The 15,817-nt window shown below is 37.0% G+C and overlaps 1 pseudogene; it reads right to left on the bottom strand.

Moving 5' to 3' along the window:
- The window catches only part of LOC129356181 (RIPOR family member 3-like), a 31,150-nt pseudogene extending 15,934 nt beyond the window's left edge, over positions 1-15,216 (bottom strand).
- Between the last annotated feature and the right edge of the window lie 601 nt (positions 15,217-15,817).

Genomic DNA, 15,817 nt, shown 5'->3' with positions numbered 1-15,817 from the left:
AAACTGGAGTCAGATGATCCAGAACAGCTTCTCTGGATCACATTAATGGAACAATATGGGAAAGGAAACACAAATGTGTGACCAAATTCAAGGTTCTGACCCGGTTCTGCAAGTTTGCAATGGCAGAAATGCACATTTTAAATGCCTAATGTCCCAGGGGTGATTCATTTTTAAAATTAAAACAAAGATTTTTCACTTTTTGTTGCTTTCTACTTTCCTTTCAATTAGTCATTTGAAGAGCAAAATAAAAAGGCAGAGAAAAAAACAACTAAAACCAAACAGAAATGTGTTGACTAAATGTTTATTTGATGGAGAAACTGTGATAGTAACGCAAAAAGCAGAAGCAGAGATTTTAAAAACCTGAGAGTAGAGAAGTAATATATATATATAAATAATTCTTTTGTAATGTATATAAATAACATTGTAGTAGAAAAAGTCCATGTCCAGAAAACAACAAGCTGCGTAAGACAATCTGTTTGACATCTGCTCACTTTTTCATGTGGGTCTTTGCAGTTTGGCTGGAACCAAAACAACATTAAAACTTAATTATAATCATCTGTTTTCCCTCTAAATGAATCCAAATCAAGACTTCAAACATATTCCAGTTCTTTAAATGTCCTGCAGAAGATTAAAAATAAAACACTTAAAACCTTGGCATAACTGCTGAAGCATAAAAAATGTTAAATGTTTTTGTGTTTTATCATGTAAAGGAATGAAATAGATTTCTGTGATTGATGCATTTTTATAGAAACGTGATTTGGCTTCCAGATGGCCGATAATATGGAGGTGATTTGTGTGCATGTTGAGTTTTCTCATGCATTTTGTTCAACAGAAACGCAGCATGAATTTGTCCCTCGGGGTCAGACTGTTGCAATCCTGCAGGAGGATCTGAACAAACATCCTGAAGCTCCAGCTTTTCTTTTGTGCAAAAACTTCAATGTTTTAGAGTTTAAAAGCAGATAAACTAAATCAAGGTCATCCAAGAACAACATCCTGGCAGGAATGGCTCATGCTGTCAATGGAAGCAGGTCAGAGCAACCCAGCTCGTAGTCCTGACCCAGAATCTGAGTATTCTCTGGACCAGAGGCCAGGAACGGTTGTCAGTACCAAGTCCAGTAGAGACCAGAACCGAACTTTGTTCAGATGATTTATAGTTTTTAAATGAAATTTGAATTTGTTCCGACTGCACATGCAGACAAGCGAGGGATAGTGCAACCAGGTAATAATTCTTCCAAATCAAAACATCTTCCTTGCTAGAGGGACATGTTTTCTTGTCTTTCTTGTTTTGAAGACTCTCAAAGGAACTGTGCATCGTGGTGCGCCACAAAAAGTCAAACTTTCAGTTACTTTTATCTAATAATCAACAGAATATTTTGCTTTCTGTTCACTTTTTAATCAAAAGTCTTTTTAATGAGCTCATTTGTTTAGTAAAAAGCGCAGTGTGGCTTCTTTGTGCTTCTCAAAAGGAATTTGGGGATTTCCTGCAAACCACCCCATGCGGTTCTGAATCAGAGCAGCGCAGACAGGAGAGGCGGAGCTGCGGAGCGTCTTTGTCTTTAAACAGCGTCAAGATCAAGCTAAATTAAACTGGAATAAAAAGACACAAATGGTAAAAATATCAACGCAAACAGTTACAGTTTGGAAGGAAGACGAAGGTCAGTAGGACTTGATTTATCCCCGAAAACGAGTTGATGTGGCAAAAACAAAGCGTTCAACATGCTGACCCAACCTCAGCAGACACAGCTGAAGATGTTTCACTGAAATTAAGTGACGGAGCCATGAAGTGTTTGCACGAAAGCACAGATCTGCAGAGGATTAAAAGGAAAAAACAAACAAAAAGTATGCAGCAGACGCCTCCAAAATGGCAGCAATAAAAGGATCTGACACATAAATTCTGTGATTCTGTGGCCATAAAATATGGGTTTGGAACGATGGAGAGAATGGATCAGAGATGCATTTACAAAAACGCATGAAATTATAAAATGTACATTTTTCTAATTAAACAGATTAATCAACTTGCATTTCAGGAATTCTGAAAACTGGAAATAGTTTAGTGATTTAAGAATTTTGCCGATTTGCACCGATGCAAAAAGAGAAATGAGACATTAACATTCCTCAGGTGATGAAAAGTGTTGCTGTAGGGGGGCGATTTGTGTGGTCCTGAAAAAATGAGCTTTGACCTTTTACTGATTTACAGGGTCCTGCATGGTGTGGAGGTCAAAGGTCAGGGTTGTGTGTGTTCGCAGGCGTCCATGTGTGGTTGCCGCCACATGATCAGTGCGTCCCTTGTGACGCTCTGCAGCATGCTAACGGCTCCAGACACAAAAGCCACTAAAACGGAGGGAGTTCGGTTTCTCTGGTGTTTTCCTTCCTCTGTCTGCAGCCGTTAAGTTGTGGCTTCAGCAGACGCATTAGCATTTCTTTCATTCAGTCTCCTCTAATTAGCCTGATCTCTTACAAAGTCCCTTTTGTCGACTTCAAATCGTTTTCTCACCAGCTTATGTCCTAAAAAAGAAGAAAGAAAACCATTTCCAAGTCATTTATAATGACTGAATGCAAATATTTACTGAGTCCTTGAAGCGGAAAGATAAATTGCAAGTCATGTTTCCCAAACATTTTTCAAAATGGTGCAAGAAAATCCATGCATTTTGTTCTTTTATTTTTTGTTTCAAAGCAAAAGCACCGATTTTAAAACGTGAATGAAAGAAAAGTAAATGCAAACTAAACCAATTTTTACTTAACCTACCTAAATCCAATGTAAAATATCAAAGAGTTTCTGCAGGTTTCACCAATTTAAGACCTTAAAAAGTCTGAATTAAGACCATTTAAAACCTTTATGAATTGAATTTAAGACCAGTAACTCTACAGAAACGTAAGAACTTCATGCAGCCAACTGATAATACATTTACAAACAGAAAAGAAGTTAGCAGCTTGTTAGCCGTAGCCTCAACTGACAAGTCACAGAACATGGAAGATGTCTGAGTAAATAAATACAAATACATAGAATATTGCCAAGTTACATATGTTAAAATTAAATTAAAATCTTACTTCATTTACATTAATTTATTTGGTCTAAATCGCTGCAACACAAACATCCTCCGCCATCAATTTGTCCTCAAAGATTTTTCAGCAGGCTTATCTAGGGGCAACCTGTCTGTGAGAAGGACCCCTCATCTGAACCCAATAAAACTTTTATTAATTAAATCTGAATCTCTGCTTTTAGATCATGTCAGACACTCTTCACCTCCAGTTCAGGGCCTGATGAAACATGATTTGCTGGCTCATATTAGAGGAGGTCAAAGGTCACAGCTGACTCCTGGTCTCTGGGGTGAAGAAATATGTTGTTGTAGATGGAAACTCGTACGATTCGTCCCAGCAGGCCGGGCTTCATATCGTAAGCTTTCATCTGAATTTTCATTGTTTAAAGTCTTTCCTGTAAATTTTTTACCTTTATTTTAGTTTTATTTGTTCACAGACATTTTGAAAACTCATAATGTTAGAGAGTCGGCAGCTTTGGGATGAGTCTGGATCAGCGTTTATCCGGGTTTCAAGAAGTCGTCAGTCAGCTGGGTAAGTACTAAGTGTTTGGTGTAGACTGTCAGTTTAATTTTTTATTTATTCAAAAGATTTATACTTTTTGGAGCAAAATTATCACATAAAACATCTTACAGTAGAAAATATTGTCAACAACACAAATTATTTGTCTTTAAACATCCAGAATTTTGGCATCCACATATATCCAGTTACTGTTTTTTTTAAATCAGCTTTTAATTTATTAAACAGAAATGACAAAATTTTCTTCTTTTCTTATTTTTAGAAAATAAACAAAATTTTTCATTTTGGTTTCTGCAAAACCATTTTTATGTTTTGTAAAACTAACAAATTCCCAACAACAAATCTGATTATTTTATGCAATTTTAAAAAAGGGCTTCATGTCCTTTTGGCCAAAGGTTTTCATGTCTCTGCATTAACCAACACAATATGGATGTTCAGGATCTTTTACCGTATTTTGTGTTTGAGGCAACAATCTTGTGTTTTCAGACCAAGTCAGTCCAAAGATTAAACAACTAAATCTCTCTCAATTTATTTACATAAACTTTTTTTCTCCTGCAGATTCCATCTCTGAACATCCAAACATCTCAGACCGAACCAAATGAATTCCTTTTGTTCCGTTTCCCCCCCAACACAAATCCAAACAACTTTCCACCAACATCCATCTCTGTCTCTGAAGATGAACACACTAACGCGCCACAGCGACGTCCTTTTCTAAGTCGATGGGGATAATCCTTGTCTGATTGTCTACCAATAAAAATAGAGGGAAAAATCTGAAAAATGTTGAAAACTTTGGAATCCAATTGTGGATTAAAACCAAATTGTTTGTGTTTATCAGACCAACTTCCAGATGCTCAGAGCTGCGAACATAAAGCTGTTATTGTCCAAAGTTTGGTCCGATTTCAGTCAAAACATCTTCCATTCTCAACGTTACCTCGTTTTTCTGCTCCGTTTGTAATGATGTCAGGGCTCAGAGGGTCACTTTGGTGTCACTTCATCCTCTAAAGCTGCAAAAAATAAATCAAGAAATTACACTATTACCTTTCCAAAATCTCTCTACTTCATCCTGGCATTTTTTGGTGCAAATGAAATTTAGTTGCGTTTGTGTAGAGATTGCCTGACTACCAAAGTTTTTCCTGTATATATATAAATACACATTATATGTTACACATAAGCTTTTTTGACATTGAAGAGTCTGAGAGAAATATTTCAGAGAATCATATGAAGTGCTAGGAAACTTAAATCTTCCAGACTAAAATATTGATTACTGTGTTTTTCACCCAAAAAACAGGCAAAATAATTTTACTTCAAGTTTTATATTTCTGACTAAAATGCTGCTGAGATTGAAAGATGATGTTGGCTACAATCTTTCAAAAAACAAAAACAAGAAAAAAAAAACGGTTGATTGTAATAAATTTAAAAAAACAACATCGACTAATACAAACTGCTCACATGTAAGAACAATTCCTCGATTGTTTTTAGATATACCAAACTTAACTTGTTTACTGTAAATATGTTCATTAGCTGATGTTATTTTCAAATAAATAAAATAACCTGGCACACGTCAATACCACTCTGCATCTCAAAATCCCCTTTTTTAGCATTTGCTACTCCTGTAAGTTTAAAATCAATAGCCAACACTAGCAGGATATCAAGGGACGCTAATGATAATATGTATTCTACATATACAAATTATCTTAGGAATGATAAAGCATCTTGTTTTTAAATGTTGATTTTGGGGGCCCCAAATGAAATTTGCCTATTCCCCCAAAAAGCTTTGGACCGGCCCTGTAAACATTCATAACCTCCAAATCCCAGATTATTTTCTACTCGAGGAAAAGTAAAGCATCTGTTCTTCCGCTGTACAGGAATAGCTGACAGCTGATGAAGATTTATTTGCCTTTTGGAGGGAGGAACAGGATGAGGATTGCAGAGGAGAAGCTCTGGGTTTGTAATCACACCGACTCTCTGCGGTACAGCTACCCCCCCCTGCATTAACCTCCCGGAAAGCTACAGCTAACCTGTGCCCAAAACATACTGAGCGCCCAAAACACAATAAAAATTTAAATAAGCCACAAAAAGCAGGTTACATAGTTAACGGTTTCAGTGTTTTGGAGATAGACTGGCCTCCGATCGTCTCCTACAGCTCATTTTCTGTTAATATTTTGTCAAATTTGTAATATTTTGTCAGTTAAATCTTTATAAATAAATTTGGGATAAAAGCAGGTTGTCAAAGGAAGCAACTTCAAGTCAACACTGTGACACATCAGCATAAATGATACAAACCTGCAGAGTAATTAGCATTTAGAGCTAATTAGCCTGTTAGCACACAATGCATTAGCTGGTAAATGTGGAGAAATGTAACTGTTTTTGTGAAAGCACGTCACACAACATTTTCTTGAGCTCAGATTAGGTTTGGGTTAGCATGTAGTGCTAATTAGCATGCTAAACTAAGAGATGATGTAAACATTTCCTGTGTTTTCTGGAAGTTCACAAATCTAACCTCTGATTATCATTCTGATCAACAAGCTAATAGCTGGAGCTGCAAAGCTTGTTGTTTATTTCTGTATGTTAACCACAAAGTAGCTCAAAAACATTCTGTTCAGTTATTGTAACCACCCTGAAACACCTGATGCATAAATTACTCTTTGCAGTGGAGTTACTTGATTTAATAAACTGTAGGATTTAACAGCGCTTGGAAGAAATGACAGTTGCAGAAAATGTTTTACACAACACTCTATAGTTGTTGGAATATACCTGAACTCATTTGTAATGTTTGGGAAACTGATATATCAGAGCATTTCCTGGGAAGACCTGATGGGGTAAATAAAAACCTTCACTTACTTTTACATGCATGTTCTTCATGACGGACTGTATAGGAAGGGCACAAGTCGGACTAAATCAGAGGGGATTGATATTTTGCCACTTGTTGAAATGTGACTTAGAGCAGAAAACTTCTAAATAAATAAAAAACAGGTGATTGAATCTGTTTTTTCAGTCAGCTGATTGGTAACTGGTTGCTCACCTGTTCCAGCTCATACCTGTCATTTAGTCAAACCATTTCAGCTGCTTTCAGCTAACTGTCACTGTCATGTTGGCATAAACTTTTGTTTATAATCTGCATTCCTCTGCTGAGCACAGCTGCATATGTTACTGAACTAAGACTTATTTATTCGATTCATCTTGGAGAATCGAGTTCTTGTGTTTATATTCAGTTTGTGATCCAATCTTGTTTTAATATTCTTTCTCTTGGACCTTTTTAAAAATCCAAAGCATAAATCAAACATGAACAAAGCTCCATTCCTCCCCTAAATCTAACATCAGGCTCCACAAACAGGAGTTGTGTCCAACAACCAAAGTTTGTATTGTGACATATAAAACAGCTGGCCAAGCCAGCAGATCAGCACTTTTAACATCACCATAAATTAGAACAGTTTTAAGCATAAATAATAAGACATAAATAAACTGGATTACTGTTGTGGGACTTATTTTTAAAATGAGACTTAGATGGCAGATGCTGCAGGATGCATGGAAACGAATGGCTCACAAAACTTTAAGCTACTTCCTTAAAGCTTATTGCAGCATCTGGAAAAATCGCACGTGGATCTGGAATAAAAATCTGCTTCAGCTGCACAGATTCAACAGAAATCACAGCTGTTACTCTAAACCCAAGCAGTGCAGGTGGGTGTGATTATGTAAAGATGTCAGGAATTTGGGAATTCCCTAATTCATATTCGGACCTAAACTCCATTCAACTTCCTTTAACTCTGCAGTTTGGATAATAAACTCTTCGGATGAGCTTTGTGTCTCTTAGAGTCCAAATGTGATACAAGACAACAAGAACGAACAAATAAAAAGAAAAAGGACAGAGAAAATACACTTAGCTGTAACAACAAATTGTATTTCAGATTTAAAAACACTTTTGGCTGTTTAATCTGACAACTGTAATTTAAAAAAACATTCTACAGAAAAATATGATTTTTGTTTTCAAGAAGAAACAGTGAAACTTATTGTTTTATCCCAAATATTCAAATGAGAAAATTAATTACATGACAACAAATTACAGTTGAACATAAAAGAGCTTTTGGAAAAACTTTCAACTTCTGGATCTTATTGGGGTTTTTTGGTTAAAAGACAGAAGATAGTTTTTCATTTTGTTTTATTATTATTTATTTTTAAAATCTGGTATATTTAGCGTCCCGATCCACACTCCATTCCAATAGATGGCAGTAATGCGCATCTAAACATTGCTTACCAACTGCCATAAAAATGAAGGAGAAAAGACTCCATGCTCACATCCTGGGTAGATGTTTATGCTACAAAGGAAGCGCCAGTCATTTTTGCCCAGTTAGTAACGTTCAGGTCCCTCAACCACAAAACACTTGGTCTATTTTTAGAAACACCGGAGACCCAAATGGAAGTACAAACATGTGCAAAATGTGAATTTTGCATAATAGTTCCCTTTTAAAATCTACAAGTCTTGGTGTGTTATAATTATTAAAGTTTATGACAGGACACACAGAAAACAACTGAACAAGCATGTTTTGTCAGCACAACTTGGTTTTGCATTGTTCCAGCCGAACAAACCACAAAACCTCTGGGGATCGTTGGAGAAGCTCAAACCAGCAGGCAGCCTGGTGGGGGGAGGCTGATCATTCGGACTTGTTTTGTCTCCATCTTGTTCTTTGTTTCTATTGCTGATGTTTGGCCCAAACTGGCTCATCAACACATCCAGTTTGGGCATAAATCTTTCTGTACAAAGATTAATGTACATAAACTAAAGTCTGGAAAACTCAAAGGACTGAAGCAATGCTGCAAAAACAGTGACGGCTTTCTGATGAATCGTTCTGCTAAAGAGGGATCTACACTGTTAGATTCAATTCAGTTCAATTCAAAAATATATGATTGACCCCAAAGGGAAAATAAATAGATTTAAATAGATTTATTCAAAGGTTTGGGCTTTTGTTTTTGTTGTACTGGGACTTTCCTGGAAGCCCTGTGAGGAAAAAAGGAGCTTCATGTTTGAAACCTTTTCAAAAGCTACACATGTTTTAGCAGTTCAGGTTTCTGCAATCTGTTCTTATTTTGTTTTTAAGTCACCATTTGTAAAACGTTAATTTTTCCATTTCACATGACTGACTTCACTTGTCATAATATAAGCCAATGAAAGGCCTGTGTGTCTATTTGAATCTTCGCCCGAGTGTGAAGTGGAAATTCTCTCTAGGTCAGGTTTGCAGTCCGGAGTCGAGCCAGAGAAATAAAACGTTTCACCAGGTTGTCTTTCTAAGCGAAGAATAACTTCTATTAAAAAAACACAAAACAATTAATCACCTGAGATAGTCTCTTCTTGATGCCAATTAATCTGAGATCACTGATTTAAGGTAACGTCAAAGAAACGAAGCAGCCATTTTATAGCAGTAGAACTGACTGACCAAATGTAGTCCTGCTTGGATTGCTAGGTAATGGTCCGGTGCCAGTGAAATGTAAATTTTATCCTCTTTAAAACCACATAACCGTAGTAATTTACAACTTCACAAAAACAAGTTTCCCCCCAAAAAACCAATTTTCTGGTCATTTGTTTATAAAAAATATATAATTTTCTGTTTTCCATTTTCAATCTGAACAATTTAGCAATAACCAGTCAAATATACTAATGGAAAAAATGTACCAGATGTTTTACAAGTTGCCATAACTTGGTTGAATATTTGCACAAAATCCTTAAAGCAACACATTGTTAAAAAACCTTTTTAAAGAAAATTTTACTTCAGCTTTAATTATTTATTAGGTTTCAAAACAGGGTTCCTATTATAATTGCTACATATAGACCCGCCTGTTGAGCCTCATCGGCCACATTAAAAATAACAAGGAAATCACATGTTTCTCTGTCTTTTCTGGCCATAAAACTCTATGAGCTTTGCTCATTTATGACCACTTTTCTCCGCTGTGATTTTAATGTGAAGTACAACATGCGCCTTGTTCAGTTGCTTACCTATAATTGTTAAAATGTCAGCTGGGTGCCAGACTTTCTGTTGACTAAAATGTCTAAAATTAGAGCTACTAAAAAATAACACTATTTGGAATACCTTGAGATGCTCTAAGACTCCATATTTATTGATAAACAATTTGTTTAACTTATGCATTTTGTCAGCAAAAGGGTCTAAAACAACAAAACTAAAACTAAGTTGAAGCAGATTTTAGTTTAGTCACTCTAAATTAGCTGTATATTTTTGGAAACATATTTTTAAAATAAATAAAACACATTGGGTGACCCAGTCAAGTAAACATGAGATCTTGTTCTTTGAATAATTGGACCATTGAGCAAAGACCTTTGATTCTTGGGTCAGATTTTCCTTCACCCAACAGACTGAAGCGATTCCTCCAATATGGCTCTTGGATATTTATCTGTCTTTCATCTCTCACTTCACTCTACACCGCTAATTCGCTATTGCTACTGCTAAATCCTGAAGCGCAAATTTACTCGACTGTTTTGTAAGCTTTCACTTGAATACAGTTTGACATTTTGGTTCTGGCTATCAATTGTTATGAATTCTTCAAGTAGTTCTACCTTTATATTGATGCTTTTATTTTGAAATCTGCAGCAGTTCTGTTTCCTCTTCTCACATTCTGCACCTGTGAATGTGAGGAGATGACGTGGGGTATCAACATGGCTGAAGTTAGCGCGTTAGCATTAGCTTCTGCTAAATCTTACGTTGATGTAGCCAGTTAGCGTTAGAGTAGCTAATGTTTATGAGCAGGCCTTGGTGGTTAATGCGGATATCTTCTTGTGGGAAGAGTGACACCATGTTGTGGATGTAAAATTAAAGCCTGTGTTCGACATAACAAAATGTCTGACTTTCTACACAGTGGACTGAGTCTGATGCGAGAGTCCAAATACTGAATAAAATAATGTAAAATTCATAAAACTGGTTCTGATTATGCGACAAATGGGCTTCAACAGGTCAGAAAAAGTCCAACCAATTATGTAAAACTGGCAGAGATCAACAATAGAAGTCTGTGTGAAAGTCTTTTTGGTCTATTAATAATAATAATGGTGCATACGTCTATTTACCTTGAACTGGGGTTTTATTCCCAGGAATTTTTACGACATTCTTGTTTTATTAGTCAGTGCAGCGGAGAGCTGACAGGACCCCCTCGGAGGACGTCGAGACGGTGTCAGAGAGTTCAGAACCGCATCGTATAAAACACGACCCAGTGAATCTGACAGAGTTTCCCTGACTGCTTATATAAAATGTAAATTATCCTGAAGGGAAAGTCTAACCCCTTATACACTGAACATGTGGATTTACGATTGGCACGCCTGACCAAAACCAGTTTTCAGACCAGCTAAGCTGAAGGGAGAGGAGAGGCTCGGTGCAAAAAGTCGACCATAGAAAAAAAACTCTCACTCCCACTTTGGCCTGCAAAGAACTGAGACAATAAAACGGAGATTTCTGTAAATGTTTAGTAACAGGAAGTCAACACGATGCAGCTGAATCCTTCAGCCGATTCAAAAAGAGATCTGATGAAAATCAAAGAAACCATAATCACAATAAACTAATCATGAACTAATCGTCAACTAATTTAATAATCATTTAATCGTTGACTGGGTTTTAAAGACAAAAAAAAACATATAACAAGTTTTGCATTTAAGATAAAAATATTTTTGTCTGTAAATATGTTTACTGGAAACGCTTCATGTGTTAAAGTTTAGTTTCACCCAGAGTGCTGTATTATTGCATTTAAAACATTTATTTTCGGATTTAAAACAGGAATTGAATTGTTTATTTGCATTTTTTAAAATCTTGTGAAGTTAATTAAAAAATATGTAGAAAGTTTCCATTTTTAATTTGATTAATTGATTAATCATCAGAATAATTGATAGAATAATTGATTACTGGACTAAAATAATCCTATAATTTGTCCTTTTTGATTTAAATAAAATGTTATAAAGGATTTTTTTCTACAGAAACAAATAAATAACTTTTGTTGCAACATTTTGGTGAGCTGGCACTTTTTATAAATAAACTGAATTGAATTGAAAATTTGATTGAAAACTGAGTCAGTTTGTTGTTCAGATTGATGATAAAAACCAGAACACTGCATTAAGACAAGACTAAAACATGTTTCATAAAATTTGGACAAAACAGGAGAAATAAACTATTTCTCCTGTTTGCTGAACATTTCTGGCATTCCTTTCTTCTTCAGCATCAACTACATACTTTTTAAGTGCAAAAGATGCATCCAGAACCATAACAATCACCGCGAGTCAAAGGGGCAATAAAAGCAAGACAGCAGCACTGAATATGGAGCACAATGGCAGCCAGTAATAACCATCTAATGGGCTTTGACAAAGATCCCTCACCTCCAAATGCTGCTTTGTCGACATGTCTGAACCCGTTTGTGTGAATCCAGAGAGCCAACAGAGGCGCTGTCGTTCCCCAGAGATCATTTCACTGAGCCTGCAGAACGAACCGCAACGCTTCGGTATGCAACAGAGGACAGGAGGAATAAACAACAGAGGGCGCTGATTCTGACCCGGTTTGTTGCGTTGATGTTTTTTCTGGCAGCCGGTCAGTTTGAGCTGCACTCACTGATGGGTTCATGAGAAAGCGGCGCTCTGGCTCTGAGAGCAAAAACTTCTGACGTGAAGATGGGAGGAATGATGGAGAGCAAACATGGAAGATGAGTTTGCTTCTGTGATTTGCACAACTTAAAGTGCTTTCACAGCTGACCGACCGGTAGACTCGGTTCAGTTGGGGGCCAAAGTTGCCACATTTGGTACCAGCAGTCGCTGTGGTTCTCTTTCCATTGGATTGTGTTAAACCAACCAAACCCTTTGAAGAACCTCAAACCTCCTCGCCTGTGGGGGCGCTGCACCAAGAACTACTAAAGGAAACGACACAAAACCCTCAGAAGAAGACATTAACTTCCTTTTTCACAAAATGTAAACAAAAGTGGAATAGCGTTAGATTTTTGTGCTTGTAGGATTTCTCTTCTGTATTTTAGTCAAATCCATGAGTCATTTCTCCTGCTAGTGCTAGACTAGCATGTTTGTTTTGGTTGTTTCTACCCATAATGCACTGGGTAGATACAATCCAGGGCTGCAGGCCACTTCCTGGTTTTGGAACAGCTTCCGGTCTGTTTGGCGTTCACATTAGCATTTGAACCACACCAGAGTTCACTTCAACCAAACCGAGACTGAGTTGCATTCACACTAGTCCTGTTCAGTCCACTTTATTCCAACTCCAGTCCATTTGTCTAGAAAGTCCAGTTCATTTGGGGACATGTGATCGCTAATCAAACCAAAAAGGGAAACTCTGGTCTGCTCTTTGGCCATACGAAAGCATATGCGAACGCTAAACAGGAAGTGGACTACAGTGCAAGGTATTCTGGGTAAATACAGCAAAGACAAATGTGTTAGTGGGAGAAAGGTCTTGGGTTCTTTCAATAAAGACATAAGAGAAATCCTACAGCCACTAAAATCTGATGCTGCTCCATTTTTGTTGACATTTTGTAAAGAAGGAAGTTTAGTGGAGGAAGCAGTTAAGTGTCTTCTTCTGAGGCTTTTGTGGTTCTTGTGCAGCGCCCACAGGCAAAGAGGGGTGAAACGTTTCTTTGACAGTAAGACAGAGAGCAGCAGAACATGTAACAAATGTCTCCTGGCCTTTCAGGAAAACATCCTGAGAAACAGCAGGACAACAGAAAGTCAGGCACAGTGTGTTATTTGGAGAACAAATAACACATTTCATAACATTAAACTGGCTGAATGACGTTCACCCTAAATCTTCCTCAAAAGCCATTTAGTGTTTGATAAATATGGCAAAGTTTAAAAGTTAACTCTTCTGAATAGATTTACTGTGAAATTGAACCACAAAACAAGGCGAGTTCAGCCAAAGTTCCCACTCAAGTGAAGGCTTGATGCAGCTTTTGTGCAGAAATGAAACCTGATATCTGAAAATAAATGCACAAACAGCAGCAGGCCACGAAAACTGATGGGGATCAGAAATAGCAGAAATGACATGAACTGAAAATCACAGTTACAACAGTCAGTCTGAAGCCAACAGCTCTGCTGCACTGCAACTCAGATTCAGTGTTGGGAAAAATACTTTATTTAATAATAGATTGTTAATTGATGTAAACAGGCTTCAAAAAGACCATATGCTTAAAAAAACATTCTCAGAGCACAATAAGCCAAAACTGACAAAACCGCAGAACATTTTGCAATTAAAATTAAAAACTTTCAACCCCAATATTTACGTCCGTTAAATAAAAAAAGGGCAAATAAATGTTTTTCTCAGTATCTGAAGTTTTAACTTGTTTCAGCTCAGATAGAATCACCAAAACTGTTTCTATTTGTCAGAAAACCCGTTGAGTTGGTCAGTAGCTATGATATTATGACAGTACTGGGCCAAAATATGACAAAATATAAAATTATGATTAAAAACTTTTATTGTAAGAATAAAGTCATTAAATTACAAGACGACTTCAGGCTGTCGAATGTTTTGTCTTTTTTTGTTCTTTGGATGTCAAGATAAACAAATGTGCTTCTGTTTGCTGATTGATTCTGGCTCTAGTCTTAATATTATGACTTTTCATACATAATTTCTCCTAATACTACAATTTTATTATATTTTCAGTTTCTTAGCTTGGCCCTAGATGTATTTAGGAAAAAAAAACAAAACAAAAAAAACTTACTTTCTTATGTGAAGAAGGAATTGAAATATTTGTTTATTTGCACCTTTTAATATATTTCTACTGTTGTATAAAAAAAGTTAAATAAAAAATCTTGCAGAATGTGGTGAATTGTTTCTTTCTTTTGTCCAATTAATCGTCAGAATAATCGATAATTAATGTCTAGTCTGTAGCAGGTAGGATACTGACTGCTGTGAGCTAACCGATCCGTTTATTCAGTATAACTTTGAATCGAGGCATTAAACAGATTAAACTTCAGTAATATAATAACAAAATGAGTCACAGCTGCTGAAAGCAAAGGAAACTCACCGTACAGGATGAAGAACCAGTTATTCCCAACTGTCAGCGCCGGTCCAACACGGCGAATGGAATCATATCTAACACTGTGTGTGTGTGTGTGTGTGTGTGTGTGTGTGTGTGTGTGTGTGTGTGTGTGTGTGTGTGTGTGTGTGTGTGTGTGTGTGTGTGTGTGTGTGGATGGGTTTGGCAGCCGTCTGTTCAGGCCTGATAGCGCTCAGTCTTGCAGAAGCTCAGCTGGGTTTTAGAACACTGTGGAAACTGTTTCTTCTTCTTCTCCTCATTTGTTGTGTGAGCAACGTTTATTTTTCCAGCTCTGCCTCTCAGCTGTCCCTCCACTCCCTTTTCTGGGTTTCTCTCCTCCTCTTTCGGCCCTTCCCACACTTCTCACTCCGTCATCCACAGATATTTTATATTTTTTTTTATTTTAACATTTTCTGTAAGTTCATGTATTTCAAACTCTGTCGTTTATTCATGCAGCTTCATTTCTTTTTCTCTTTCTGATATTTAATCATTGCTGTTTTCTTTGTCTCTTGTTGCTTTTTTAAGTACTTCTCTCCCATTTTTAGAGTTTTTTTTATAGAAAAGTCTCCCACTCTTCCCTTCCTCCACTCTTTTCTTCCCCTTCCCCCCGGCTCCGCTTGGTGAGTATCATGTTTGGCTTTAAACTACAGAACTTGGCTCAGACTCAGACCTCATACATCAGTAATCTGATTGATGGCCACGCATTTCTCCAAATAAATATTGCACCCTGGAAAGAGGGTCACCACCTCTGTGTGTTTGGAAATAACCAAACATGTTTAGTTTCTGATTGGGAGGCCTTTGAGTCCAATTATTAAGAACAAAGGAGTTTAATGTTTGTTGGGCATCTAATTATTTGTGTTTCATGCATCGCTTTAATTGCAGTTGTGTTTGTGGTTCACACGGCCATTTTGAAGAAATGTGCAGCCCATGAGAATGAAGAGAAATATGTGGAGTTGTTAAAAGCCACCACATCCAGCCCCGTTTCTCTCTTCTGGCCCTTAGAAAACCAGACTTCCAGTCTCTCAAGTTTGCAGTTAAATTAAAGCCATTCTGACAGCCTCATTCAGGATGTCTTCGCTCCTGATAGTCCAGTCGATCTGATTGGATTTGAGACCAAATTTTCAGCTGCACTGAGTCAAACCAATCAAACCCTTTGAAAAACATGTTCGCCTCCTCACCTGCGGGGGCGCTGCACCAAGAACTACTGAAGGAGAATACACAAAAACCTCTGAAGAAGACGCTGAGCACAACT

This window comes from Poeciliopsis prolifica, unplaced genomic scaffold (assembly GCF_027474105.1).
Source record: "Poeciliopsis prolifica strain line A6 unplaced genomic scaffold, Auburn_PproV2 SCAFFOLD159, whole genome shotgun sequence".
Taxonomy (NCBI): domain Eukaryota; kingdom Metazoa; phylum Chordata; class Actinopteri; order Cyprinodontiformes; family Poeciliidae; genus Poeciliopsis; species Poeciliopsis prolifica.
The sequence above is the reverse complement of the archived record's forward strand: the minus strand, read 5'-3'. Positions and strand labels throughout refer to the sequence as shown.